This window comes from Aquarana catesbeiana, linkage group LG02 (genome assembly GCF_042186555.1).
Source record: "Aquarana catesbeiana isolate 2022-GZ linkage group LG02, ASM4218655v1, whole genome shotgun sequence".
In the NCBI taxonomy this organism is placed as follows: Eukaryota; Metazoa; Chordata; class Amphibia; order Anura; family Ranidae; genus Aquarana; species Aquarana catesbeiana.
Genome location: NC_133325.1, coordinates 812,219,237 through 812,233,572, shown reverse-complemented (window position 1 = coordinate 812,233,572; position 14,336 = coordinate 812,219,237). Strand labels below are relative to the sequence as shown.

The 14,336-nt window shown below is 47.4% G+C and overlaps 1 protein-coding gene and 1 pseudogene across 1 annotated transcript in view; one reads left to right on the top strand and one right to left on the bottom strand.

The window, feature by feature from the left end:
- Positions 1 to 14,336, top strand: part of LOC141129517 (uncharacterized) — an 89,584-nt gene that overhangs the window by 25,942 nt on the left and 49,306 nt on the right. The window lies entirely within an intron of this gene.
- LOC141129890 (ATPase MORC2 pseudogene) lies at positions 4,969 to 12,734 on the bottom strand (annotated as a pseudogene).

Sequence of the window (14,336 nt, the reverse complement as noted above, 5' to 3'; positions counted from 1 at the left end):
CTGGGTCTTAGCCCTTTCCATCAAGGCAGGTGTGAGAGGAGTATTCTTTGGGTAAAATGCTTCCACGGGGATTTCATCCTTCTCTCCCCTCGTCAACTCACATGGTGAGACTGGGGTAGCCTGGTTTACTTCTCCCAACAGCATCCGAGCTGGCATCTTCACAGGTGAGGCTGTGGTATTGCGAACACTGACTGAGATTCTCCCGTGACTTCTCTGTAGTGCCTTAGTTGATATCACCTCTGGAATTATCTCCAACCCCTTATCTTCCTTCTGCCCGCTTCAAGGACAATGAAAGGGCCTGGTTGTTTCCAGCTAAGCTTGACGGATGCTCTCAAACAAACTACTTCACCCGGCTGTATGAACCTCTCACTTTCGTCCAAGCGCCAGATCTTTCCCACTCCTTCCAGTGGGGCCTTTTGCTCTTGTACAAGGCTCCGATAGACTTGCCTCAACATAGGGTGCACACTCATGGTAGGAGTGCCTTGCTCTTGGACTAGAGGTGTTAATAATCTTCTGACTAGGTCAGTATTGGTTCCGATGATGAGGGGACTTTTGCCAGCCCCTGGTGGGCGGGAACAAACCACTGCCAACGTATCAAAGGTCTCGGCCTTTCCAGCCACGCTGGGGTCAAAGGTCAGCTTGATTGGTAGATAGCCATCATAAGGGAAGTTCTGGGTACCCAGGCCCCATATTTCCAGCTCTTCCAACTTCTGTAGTGGCAAGTGTTTGAGATGCTTGTCGTAGAAGTCTCTGTAGAGAAGAGTTACTTGAGCTCCAGTATCCAAAAGGACCTTGGTATAAACTCCCTCTATCTGGATGGAGACAATTGGAGGGTCCCACTAACTAGGAAGGGAACCCATGGGAGGTGACAGGTTGGGCCTGTTCAGTGATTAGAATCTTGGCCCCTCTCTTGTTGAGGCTCTGATCCGGCTTGAACCTAAGTTGAGCTCTGGGAGTCTGGTATGCATTGACTTCCTGATGCCCAGTTGTCTGAGTTAAAGGCAGTGGGACACTGAGTCGCTTAGAGGCAGCTACTGGAACTCTCGGTGGGGCCTTTAAATCCCGCTGTAGTTTCTTTGTATCGTTGGATTGTTTGGAGTTAGCCGATGTAGTAGGGCACCCAGTTGACTCCTTCACTGGGGCCCTCTCCAGTTTCCCGCCGGCTTTTGGTGTTGTGTCTCAGGCTTTACTGGGCTCGGACACACTTGGCGATAATGTCCAACTCCTCCACAGTTGAAACTGATCCCTTGTTTTGCTGGCTTCTCTGTCTGAGCGACCATAGAACCTGTCTGCTTCAAGGGCGATCAGAGTTCATTGCTCTGTGGAGCAATTAGCTTGGCAGTCAACAGAGCCATTAACTCCAACATCTCCTTTTGCATCTGGAGCAGCTTTTCCAGTTCAGAGTCACATCTTGGCAGGTGTTGGATAGGTGGGAACCAAGACATTGGATCAGTAGTCACTGTCAGGACACTGGGTTCCTGAGAACACTGTAAGACATTAGACTGGCATTCATTTGGTCTGATTGTGTTGTGGGGCTGATCTTTCTTCTGCTTCTTCTCCCTTTCCATCTCCATCTTGGCTGCCTCATTAGTTTCTTCTATAAGCACTAGGGATGAGCTTCGAGTTTGAGTCGAACTCATGTTCGACTCGAACATTGGCTGTTCGCAAGTTCGCCGAACAGCGAACAATTTGGGGTGTTCGCGGCAAATTCGAATGCCGCGGAACACCCTTTAAAAGTCTATGGGAGAAATCAAAAGTGCTAACTTTAAAGGCTTATATGCAAGTTATTGTCATAAAAAGTGTTTGGGGACCTGGGTCCTGCCCCAGGGGACATGGATCAATGGAAAAAAAAGTTTTAAAAATGGCCGTTTTTTCAGGAGCAGTGATTTTAATAATGCTTAAAGTCAAACAATAAAAGTGTAATATCCCTTTAAATTTCGTAGCTGGGGGGTGTCTATAGTATGCCTGTAAAGGGGCGCATGTTTCCTGTGTTTAGAACAGTCTGACAGCAAAATGACATTTGGAAGGAAAAAACCCATTTAAAACTACCTGCGGCTATTGCATTGCCGACAATACACATAGAAGTTCATTGATAAAAACGGCATGGGAATTCCCCACAGGGCAACCCCGAACCAAAATTAAAAAAAAAAAAATGACGTGGGAGTCCCCCTAAGATCCATACAAGGCCCTTCAGGTCTGGTATGGATATTAAGGGGAGCCCCGGCCAAATTTAAAAAAAAAAAAACGGCGTGGGGTCCCCCCAAAAATCCATACCAGACCCTTATCCGAGCACGCAACCTGGCAGGCTGCAGGAAAAAAGGGGGGATGAGAGTGCGCCCCCCCTCTCCTGAACCGTACCAGGCCACATGCCCTCAACATTGGGAGGGTGCTTTGGGGTAGCCCCCCAAAACACCTTGTCCCCATGTTGATGAGGACAAGGGCCTCATCCCCACAACCCTGGCCGGTGGTTGTGGAGGTCTGCGGGCGGGCGGCTTATCGGAATCTGGAAGCCCCCTTTAACAAGGGGACCCCCAGATCCCGCCCCCCCCTGTGTGAAATGGTAAGGGGGTACTTACCCCTACCATTTCACTAAAAAACTGTCAAAAATGTTAAAAATTACAAGAGACAGTTTTTGACAATTCCTTTATTTAAATGCTTCTTCTTTCTTCTATCTTCCTTCATCTTCTGGCTCTTCTGGTTCTTCTGGCTCTTCTGGTTCTTCCTCCGGCGTTCTCGTCCAGCATTTCCTCCGCGGCGTCTTCTATCTTCTTCTCCTTGGGCCGCTCCGCACCCATGGCATGGGGGGAGGCTCCCGCTCTTCTCTTCATCTTCTTCTTCTTCTCTTCTTCCTTCTTCTCTTCTTCTCTTCTTCATTTTCTTCTCCGGGCCGCTCCGCACCCATGCTGGCATGGAGGGAGGCTCCCGGTGTGTGACGACATCTCCTCGTCTGGCGGTTCTTAAATAATGGGGGGCGGGGCCACCCGGTGACCCCGCCCCCTCTGACGCACGGGACATGACGGGACTTCCCTGTGGCATTCCCCGTGACATCACAGGGAAGTCCCGTCAAGTCACCGTGCGTCAGAGGGGGGGCGGGTCACCGGATGTCCCCGCCCCCGTTATTTAAGAACCGTCAGACGAGGAGACGCCGTCACACAGCGGGAGCCTCCCTCCATGCCAGCATGGGTGCGGGGCGGCCCGGAGAAGAAAATGAAGAAGAGAAGAAGAGAAGAAGGAAGAAGATGAAGAGAAGAGCGGGAGCCTCCCCCCATGCCATGGGTGCGGAGCGGCCCGAGGAGAAGAAGACAGAAGATGCCGCGGAGGAGATGCTGGATGAGAACGCCGGAGGAAGAACCAGAAGAGCCAGAAGGACCAGAAGAAGAAGATGAAGGAAGATAGAAAAAAGAAGAAGCATTTAAATAAAGGAATTGTCAAAAACTCTTGTCTTGTCTCTTGTCATTTTTAACATTTTTGACAGTTTTTTAGTGAAATGGTAGGGGTAAGTACCCCCTTACCATTTCACACAGGGGGGGGGGCAGGATCTGGGGGTCCCCTTGTTAAAGGGGGCTTCCAGATTCCGATAAGCCCCCCGCCTGCAGACCCCCACAACCACCGGCCAGGGTTGTGGGGATGATGCCCTTGTTCTCATCAACATGGGGACAAGGTGTTTTGGGGGGCTACCCCAAAGCACCCTCCTAATGTTGAGGGCATGTGGCCTGGTACGCTTCAGGAGGGGGGCCGCACTCTCGTCCCCCCCTCTTTTCCTGCGGCCTGCCAGGTTGCGTGCTCGTATAAGGGTCTGGCATGGATTTTTGGGGGGACCCCACGCCGTTTTTTTTTTTTTTGGCGCGGGGTTCCCCTTAAAATCCATACCAGACCCTTCGGGTCTGGTATGGAATTTAGGGGGAACCCCACGTCATTTTTTTAAAAATTTTGGCTGGGGTTCCCCTTAATATCCATACCAGACCTGAAGGGCCCTGTATGGAATTTAGGGGAACTCCCACGTCATTTTTTTTTTTTTAATTTTGGTTTGGGGTTGCCCTGTGGGGAATTGCCATGCAGTTTTTATCAATGAACTTCTATGTGTATTGTCGGCAATGCAATAGCCGCGGGTAGTTTTAAATGGGTTTTTTCCTTCCAAATATCATTTTGCTGTCAGATTGTTCTAAACACGGGAAACATGCGCCCCTTTACAGGCATACTATAGACACCCCCCAGCTACGAAATTTAAAGGGATATTACACTTTTATTGTTTGACTTTAAGCATTATTAAAATTACTGCTCCTGAAAAAAGGCCATTTAAAACTTTTTTTTGCATTGATCCATGTCCCCTGGGGCAGGACCCAGGTCCCCAAACACTTTTTATGACAATAACTTGCATATAAGCCTTTAAAATTAGCACTTTTGATTATTCATGTTCGTGTCCCATAGACTATCGGTGTTCGCGTGTTCGAACAAACTTTTTTCCTGTTCGTATGTTCTGGTGCGAACCGAACAGGGGGGTGTTCGGTTCATCCCTAATAAGCACCTCATCTGGAATGGAAGGATCGTTCAAATACTGCCTTAATTGGAACTTGATACAGTCACTTCTCAGTCCCGTAGCCATGGACCTTAGGAATTTCTTTTGTATCAGTTCCATCCCAAAGTCGGAGTCCTCTTCTTGTGAGACAGACAACAAGCGGTCCTTCAACTCCATGGTTCTGAACAAAAAATCCTGAGGAGTTTCTCTATTGCTCTGTGCCATATTTATCAATTGGTGGTACAGTTCAGAAGCACTTTCCTCTTTATAGTAGCTTTTTACTATTCTCCTGAGTTGTACTAGGGTCAGTCCATTCTTCATCTCCAGAATGCCTCTGAGACGTAGGCCGGGACTGACCACCTCAATGTGGTGCATCAGGTTTGTGTAGGACAGCTGGTCTTTCTCTTTCTTTTCACCTATCCGACCAGCAATCTTAAAGTCCTTCCTGTTTTTTACCTCTGGCAGGTTACCTTGGGGAATCTCTCTCTGACTGAAAAAGGTCCTTGTCTTGGATGACTGTCTCTTGAGCCCTTGTACTTGTTATCTAGCTCTCTAATCTGCTCTGCCATCAGTCTGGAGGTCTCTTGGAACCTCTTTTGTATACCATGATACTGCTGTCTCAGGTCAGCTAATTGTTGCTCCAGTTGGGGATCTTTCTGGTGGAACTTGGGGGTTTCTTTAACATCCCTCTTCTTGTTCAAAGGGGGCTCTAGCCCACATTTGTTTGCAGTCGACTGAAACCAAGGCTTCCCTGTAGCTGACTCCGTTTGTCTGGAGCTGGTGAGGTTTCTTTCCTGCCCCTGGGGGTGTGTTATGCAAAACTTTGTTTTGTTAGCCAGTTGCACACTTGTACCTTTGAAGTTTTCAGGGACCCCCTTTCTCCACTCCAACAGTGCATAAGTGTGAGAGGTCCCACGATCTGGTCTGAGGGCAATCACCCATGACTTCCGGTCTGGGGACAGTGCCTTCACAACTTGACTGACCTGTTCTTCCTCCCAGGCTTCTTCTGGGAGTTCAATCACCACACTCGCTTCTGAGCGGATGCCTTCTGCTTCGCACTATTGAACCACAGTGAGGGGGTCCATTCTAGTGCTAAAAGGGGTACCCTGTGTGGGGGTTTAGATTTCAGAGTCGCAGAAATCCCGGACGAGCCCCCACGTGTAGCACTTACCCCCTAAAGGGCTGCTGGTAATTGATTGGGCCTGCACTCTGCCTCTCAACCCCAGAAAATAGCCTCTACCCCCTAGGCACAACTGTGTGGTAGTGTGTGTGTAAGGCCCAATGGGTAAGAGCAACACAGCAATAACACAATATACTGTATATTAACCATTACCTAGGTATCCGCTACTCCACCAGCTGTAATGAGTAATAGAGTCTCACACGCCTTGTACCTTAACCACACAAACAGTTTACTGGAAACTTGTTCACATATTAGACATAGTGATAATTCTGATATACAGCGTGAGTGTAACATCAATTAAGGTGTGCATGTGTGAACCCAAAACATTCCTTTGTCACTTGCTTTGAATATGCAGACAGACGACAAGTGGGACTTATGCTCCATATGGCAAAACCTTGACACTGAGCAGTTTCCCACCCCCGCCTCAGAGCATACACACACCAAATTAATAATGCAACATCAGGTGTAATACAATAAGGTAATACAATACAGATATTTATCTTGCCTGCTCAAGGGCTCCCCTAGGTTGCAATGTACTTCTCAATATTGTTAAAGTGGGTCATAATGCTATATAACCATAGGTAAAAGTCTCTTGTCATCTTCTTTCTTCAGCTAGCTTATTAGACTGCAGTATTTTTAATCCAGATAGTGAAACAAATAATTGTAGGTTGTACAGTGAGTAATACTTTGATAGTTGTATACTTGTGGCAAAAGGCAATTAGTATAACTCCTCTTTAGCGGTGGATGTGTTGTAACATTAACTTATAACACATGGACAGCAGTCCTGCAGTTCCACTGTGTGTGAGCTATGGCTGAATGAGAATACTTCTGTAGGACTACAAATCCCACCAGCCATCTGTAACTTTGCAACACAGCAACAGTACGCTCTATTGATATGGGCAAGTGCCCGCTCACCACACTAGGTCCAGATGCCTGCAAAGTTCCTCTCCTGGAAGTTCAGTCTGGTCCAAGCTGGCGCCGTCATACCGTGTCACTCCTGATGACTGTGATGATGGAAACTTCAGAAATCCTGGGCTCTCTGGTCCATCGCATGCTGGTCCAGATGACTGTGCTCTGGAGCTCCTCAGAGGCCGAGCCGATTCCGCTCCACGCCTTGTAAGCTGCAGTCTGTCGGTCACACACAGAAGTCACTGTAGGCAGGCCTTGAATCGCGTCCCAAGAGGCCAGAAACATGCCACGCCTGTCCCTTTTATATCCTTACCCAGCAGGCTGTTCTGTGGCTTGGGTTTGTGGGTAAGTGAACTGGGCATCGTGGATAGGTATGTCCCAAACTCAGTTAAACATATGAGTCACTTCCTCATTAAACTACACAGTCCATAATGCATTGCAGCGCTGTGTTTCAAGCATTGAAGGAAAAAATGTCTTGACTGAGTTTTAACATAAACAAGGACACTAGAGAGAGCCGTTCCTTTACTGAAAGCACATCACATATTTGCATAGTAACTTAGGTGGCAAAAACTCCTGCGCTACACATAATTTACAGAATAAATGCCTTAATAACTTCAATACCGGGGACCTTCCCCCCATTCCTGCCCAGGCCAATTTTCAGCTTTCAGCGCTGTCACACTTTGAATGACAATTACAAAGTCACGTAACGCATACAGATTTGGCCACACCTAATGTTTTTGCTATCTCTCTGATGGGTTTGTTTTGTTTTTTCACCCTAATGATGGCTTGCTTCACTGATAGTGACAGATCTTTGGATCTCATAGTGAGAGTTGACAGCAACAGATTCCAAATGCAAATAGCACACTTGAAATAAACTCTGGACCTTTTATCTGCTCCTTGTAAATGGGATAATGAGGGAATAACACACACCTGGCCATGGAACAGCTGAGCAGCCAATTGTTCCATTACTTTTAGTCCCTTAAAAAGTGAGATGCACATATACAAACTGTTGTAATTCCTACACCATTCACCTGATTTGGATGTAAATACCCTCACATTAAAGCTGAAAGTCTGCAGTTAAAGCACATCTTGTTAGTTTCATTTCAAATCCATTGTGGTGGTGTATAGATCCAAAAAGATTAGAATTGTGTCGATGTCCCAATATTTATGGACCTGACTGTAGTTGCCAACATTAATAAAAAATATATAGGGACACTTTTTTATCTGCAGGCGGAGTCTTGCTTTAATTAGGGCGTGGGTCATTCATTTGAAGGCGGGACTTATCGAGAAAAGTAAAAATGAAAAATGGGCGTGATTTAAGCGAGAATGGGTTAACGACACTCCGAGTATGAAAGGGGTTAAAGCTGTTTAAGACATTCCATTTCCGAACACAAAGGCAGCTACCGAACACTTCAATCAGCCTAAAAACAGGAATGACTTTTTCTTGAAAGGGATACAAGTCTTATATATAGTAAAAAAAGGAGGTGTATACCTCCTGCTCATATTACTCTGAAAATACATCTGTGACCAGAAACCTAATGAGCTAATTAGTTAATGAGCTCATTAACTAATCCCTTTCAGCAGCCTGGTCATTGTTATGATAAATCAGGATTTCACCACAGGTCAGACTTGTTGTCACCGAGCTTCACACAGTAGATGATACATTATCATAAGTTTAAACACAGGATATAGTCTCACAACAGCAGGAGCTCCACTAGGAGTCGGCCCGTCTCCTACATTGTACAGAAGCCAATGTGATCAGCTCTTTCAATTAACATGTTAAGTTCATAATCAAACAAGCCAAGAATAGTCTTTACATATATCCTGAGGGATATTGTGTATAAATATTACTGTCCCATTTTAAGTAATCCAATATATATTTTCTCAGTCACTATTTGTAATATGGCATATCCAGGGTCCCCAGAGTCTGTGTGTCTTGGGGGACATGGACCTGAATCTAAAGTAACGCCACCTCAAGGGTTCCCAGGCATACAACTCACAAAGAGCACCGTTCCCCCAAATGCCAGGGTCCAAAATCAGTAGGCAAGAGGCTAGCATTTAGTCCCCTCCAAAAGCCTCTGTACCGGCTAGGTTTGTCACAATGGGCATGGCTCAAAGGGGATGTGGTTAGAGTCTGAGATGAATGAGGGATGGAGAAAGAAAGAAAGAACAGCAGGCCCAGATCCTACACTACAATAGAAATGTGTATTCCAGAAAGTTTAACAATCAACAGATAAAGATACTCCAAACACCTGGTGTTAGCGCTTCAATCATCCGGCACTATGGTTGTTATGGTGTCAACGCATTATTTCTATTACTACATTGTAATATAAAATGAAATAGTTTAACTCACCATAATGCAGAATCAGCGGGAGCCCTGAGTTTGTCACTTGTCACATCGCCTGCCACCAGATGCCATCAGGTGTCCCCAGCAGAGTCCCTCCTTATATCAGATATTCCCAGCAGAGTCCCTCCTTACATCAGGTGTTCCCAGCAGAGTCCCTCCTTACATCAGGTGTTCCCAGCAGAGTCCCTCCTTACATCAGGTGTTCCCACCAGAGTCCCTCCTTACATCAGGTGTTCCCAGCAGAGTCCCTCCTTGCATCAGGTGTCCCCAGCAGAGTCCTCTCTTATATCAGGTGTCCCCAGCAGTCCCTCCTTACATCCGGTGTCCCCAGCAGAGTTCCCTCTTACATTAGGTTTCCCCAGCAGTGTCCGTCCTTACATCAGGTGTCCCCAGCAGAGTCCCTCCTTACATCAGATGTCTCCAGCAGAGTCCTTCCTTATACCAGGTGGCCCCAGCAGAGTCCCTGCTTACACCAGGTGTCCCCAGCGGAGTCCCTCCTTACATCAGTTGTCCCCAGCGGAGTCCCTCCTAACACCAGTTGTCACTCAGCAGAGTCCCTCCTTACATCAGGTGTCCCCAGCCAAGTCCCTCCTTACATCAGGTGTCCCCAGCCGAGTCCCTCCTTACACCAGGTGCCCCCAGCAGAGTCCCTCCTTACACCAGGTGCCCCCAGCAGAGTTCCTCCTTACATCAGGTGTCCCCAACAGAGTCCCCTCTTACATCAGGTGCCCCCAGCAGTGTCCCTCCTTACATCAGGTGTCCCCAGCAGAGTCCCTCCCTACATCAGGTGTCCCCAGCAGAGGCCCCCCTTACACCAGGTGTCCCCAGTTACCAGTGGCATCACTAGGGATGGTGTCACCCTGTGCGAAAAAACATGGTGTCACCCCCACCCTACAGTATAGATCCCCCTCACTAAGTGCAGACTCCCTCCCTCAGTACAGATCTGCCTGAGGATAAACCACCCCCTCCTCTATCAGTCCAGACCCCCCTGGTCAAACCACCCCCCATCAGTACAGACCCCCCCAGGACAACCCACCCCCCCATATGTACTGACCCCCAGGACAACCCCCCATATGTACAGATCCCCCCAGGACAACCCACCCCCCATATGTACAGACCTCCCAGGACAACCCCCATATGTACAGATCTCCCAGGACAACCTACCCCCCTATATGTACAGACTATCCCAGGACAACCCACCCCACCATATGTACAGACCCTCCCAGGACAACCCACCCCACCATATGTACAGACCCTCCCAGGACAACCCACCCCCCATATGTATAGACCCCCCAGGACAACCAACCCCAGCTATATGTACAGACCCTCAGAACAAACCACCCCCCATATGTACAGACCCCCAGGACAACCCACCCCCTATATGTACAGACCCCCCGGACAAACCACCCCCCCCTATATGTACAGACCCCCCAGGACAAACCACCCCCCCTATATGTACAGACCCCCAGAACAACCCCCCATATGTAAAGACCCCGCAGGACAACCCACCTCCCTATATGTACAGACCCCCCAGGACAACCCCCCTATATGTACAGACCCCCCCAGGACAAACCACCCCCCTCCCCTCATGCACTGGGCGGTGAGCGGAGGATTCAATGTGCAGCCACCCAGAAAGTTGCTTGCTCAGACTGTCCCTCTCCGGGTGACATGCTTGTGACAAGAGGCAGCCGCAGTGAGAGTGAGACAGAGCAGAGTCTCACTCAGCCAATAGCTTGGCACCGGGAACCAGGGCTCTCCATCACAGGAGACCAGCTTGTGGATACCAAGGGGAAGAACCAAAAGGTGAAGCCCGGGTGGCAATGTAAGCGTATCTTTCAATACTGCTGGCAGGGGTGGTGATTTTGGTCGTAGCGAACGAGTTGATGGCACAGGCGGCTCTGATGGACATGTGCTAACCTCCAAAGGGAGCTTCTATAGGTCTGCACTTGAACGTTGACAGTTTCTGTAGTGCTTCCAGCTTCTCTTGCTGATGTTTGATCTTCTCACTGAGATGCTTTTTTTTGTCTTCTTGTGTAATAAATTCTTTCTTAAGGACTCCGACAGGAAGTTTTTGTTTTAACTCTGGAGCTTCACATCTATCCTGTTCTACATTGGGATTCATAGAGCATATCCATGTATTAGGATATTCTTTATTCACAGCACTCAGCTGGAATGGAAGCGTCCGCCACTTTAAACACAGGTCACACTGAATAGTGGTTGGAATCTCCATTACTCGTCTTCTTTTATACCCTAACTCTGACGATAGAGGTTGTTTCCAGTTTGCCGATATATAACCAAACTCATCCCAGAACTTTGCAATTCCTTTCTCAGCGATGCCAATGTCTTTCCAATATTGTGCCAAGTGCTCCCCCATAGCTTTCAAAATGTGTTTGTACTCTTTTGCATCTGCAAAGTCCTGTTTGTTGTGTGTAGGTTCCAGGACAAGATAGGGGACATCAACTACTCCCACTATACCTCCACAGGCCATTCCTATCTCTGAAAGCTGTGGGCCAACTTTCTCATACATTTTAATTAAAGCGGCTGCAGTTGTACACAAACATGCCATCCAGCTCCCACTCTTCGATATTCACACCAAATATAAAGTTTAGCTCCTTTGGTTCTTTTAGGGCCCTTTGCTTGGCTTCCTTAATTCCTTTCTTGACATCTGCCTCCCGACAGATTGTAATTGCAGCATTCTGCACTTGCCTTAGAGAAGTCCTTGATTCCTGAGACAAGTCATCTCCGAGTCAAGACTCCATTGCTCGTGCTTTGCTCTCTGCTTCCTGTGCCTTTTCCTCCGGAATTTTGGCTATATGTTCTGCTTTCTTCACCTCCTGCTCCGCCCGGGTTTTAAATCGATTTGATGTATATCTGTACGATCTGGGCTTATAAAGGCAACAAGATAGCCATTTTGTTTGAACTTTTTGGTTATGAATAAAGATTCTCATCCTTGGATTAATATAAAGGACAGCTGCATGCGCACAAAACGAATGTCGCTCAGGTTTCATTCCTTCTCGAGGAGTCCCAGCCATCTAAATGTCTTTTGAGTCAGAAACTACATCAAGTTCTGGTTCTCCAGAATCCATTTGCTTTAAGTTAAAAATGATAACAAGTGTACCTGATTCTCCAGTTATCTTACTAAATTGCTCCATAACGTCCTTCTGAGAGTGAAATGGGGAATACTTGTAAATAAGCTCTGTCTCGATGGCAAATTTATCTGTATCACCTGTCAAGGGTTCACACGTTTTTGAATTCCATGTAGGTAGAGGAACAATAATCTCATCAATTCCTTCTTCTTCATGAAATGTATGCGACATAAACAAACATGTCATTGTAAGGATGAAATCTTTTCCAATTCTCATAGAGCCAGACCTCCAACCATTTTCATACTGCCCAATTTGAGTGGACTTAGGAGTTCTTTTGGTGGACTGGCCGAACTGAATGACACTTGCAGCTTCACTTGGATCCATTCCTGTTCCATCATCAAGAAAACAAAGTATAACCCCCCCTCTTAGATCTTCCCTTTGCACTGTGTAAATATCAATTCTTGTAGCATCAACATCTCTTGCGTTATCAACTAATTAAGCCAAAGCACCAAAAAGGAATTCATGCGTTGTGTGCAGATACTCAAAGGTCAACTGGGCCCGGTTCAAACTGCTATAGTTTGTTAATGCCATGATCCCACTGCTCAGTGCCTATGGGGGCTGAACATAAAAATGAACCTATAGTCGATAATCGAGGCGTCATTCAATGTTGATCTTGGTAGCCCTAAATTTGAAGCTCAAGGTTCAATAGTATCTGCTTCATATTTGTGAAAGCAGCGGGCATATGAGGCACTCGGCTGTAGAGAAATGGAGTTGTATCGTCGGCGGTGGTGACTCGGTTGAATAAGTTGCTTTTTTTTTTCCCTCTCTTACATTGTCTGTGAGCAAGCTATGGAGGAGACATGGCCACCGCTGTCGGTTATGGCACCTGGTTACCTAAGGAGGTGTGTGGCGCAGTTTCAATGCTCATGCCTGTGGGTGGTTAGGACGGCTGGTCACCTGTGAATGTCCCAGGAAATTTGGGACAGTTGGCAAGCAATAGCTAGCAGTTTTTGTTTTTTTCTCACACTTTTTTTTTTTCTTCCTGCTAATTAGGGGGGGTGGTTAATTGTTCCCAGGTGTATAAAAGTATCTTTAAAAACTCCCCTAGGAGCTTGCTCCCTACTGGTGGCTTGCATGTTGATTTTTGAACTAAAATGGAGAGTTAATAACCAGGAGTTGAAAACAGGAGTCTTCTAACCTGTAAGTAATGTCTTTCACTTCCTTTAAGTAACTGTATTGTAACTGGGAGATGAGTGCTAGCAGGGTTGAAGGTTTTGCTCAGTGCACAGTGTGCCACATGTATGCAAAATTGGTGCAACAGCTCCAGGATGGATGACGCTGTGACAGATGTGAGCGGGTTGCCCTTCTGGAAGCTCGCATTTGAGATCTGGAGTAGCAAGTTGCAACACTGGGCAGAAAGGACAACCTTGAAAGGGGTCCTATGCTCACTGAGCAGGTGGTCAGTAGGCTTGATGTGGAGGGTGGAGGGGAAAGTCAGGATTATCAGATAGGAAGATGGGTTAATGTAGTTAGAGGGAGTGGAAGGGGCTCGCAGAAAAGGAAGGCCAGTCCTGTGTTTGTGCATCAAAACAAATTTGCCGAGTTTGGTGAAGATGTGAAGGTGGCAAACACAGAGGTGGCAGCCCTAGATGTCACTGCTACCCCTAACAGGCGGGAGAGCAGCCCATCTAGTAGAGGTGGTGAGGGGAATGCAGGTAGGCCTAGACAGTTGGTGGTAATAGGGGATTCTATAATCAGAAGGACTGATAGAATAATTTGTCGCCAGGATCGCCTCAACCGAATGGTTTGCTGTCTCCCTGGTGCAAGGGTTCGGCATGTGGTGGACCGGGTGAATAAATTACTGGGAGGGGCTGGGCATGACCCAGCTGTCTTGGTCCACGTTGGAACCAATGACAGTATACATGGAAGGTGGAGGCTCCTTAAGAATCAATTTAAAGAACTAGGCTGCAAGTTGAAGGGAAGGACCTCCAAGATGATATTCTCTGAAATATTTCCTGTACCATGCGCAACACAGGAAAGGCAAGGGGATTAGAGAGCTGAATGCATGGCTAAAGACCTGGTATAGGGAGGAGGGATTTGGGTTTCTAGAGCACTGGGCTGACTTTTCATTGGGGTGCAACCTATATGCTAAAGACGGTTTGCACTTGAATGGAAGGGGGTCTGCTGTGCTGGGGGAGAGGTTTATGGGAAGGCTGGAGGAGTATTTAAACTAGGATTGAGGGGGGAGGGTGAACTAGAATTACATCGGGCAGACAGGTCAGTTAGGGGTCAGACATT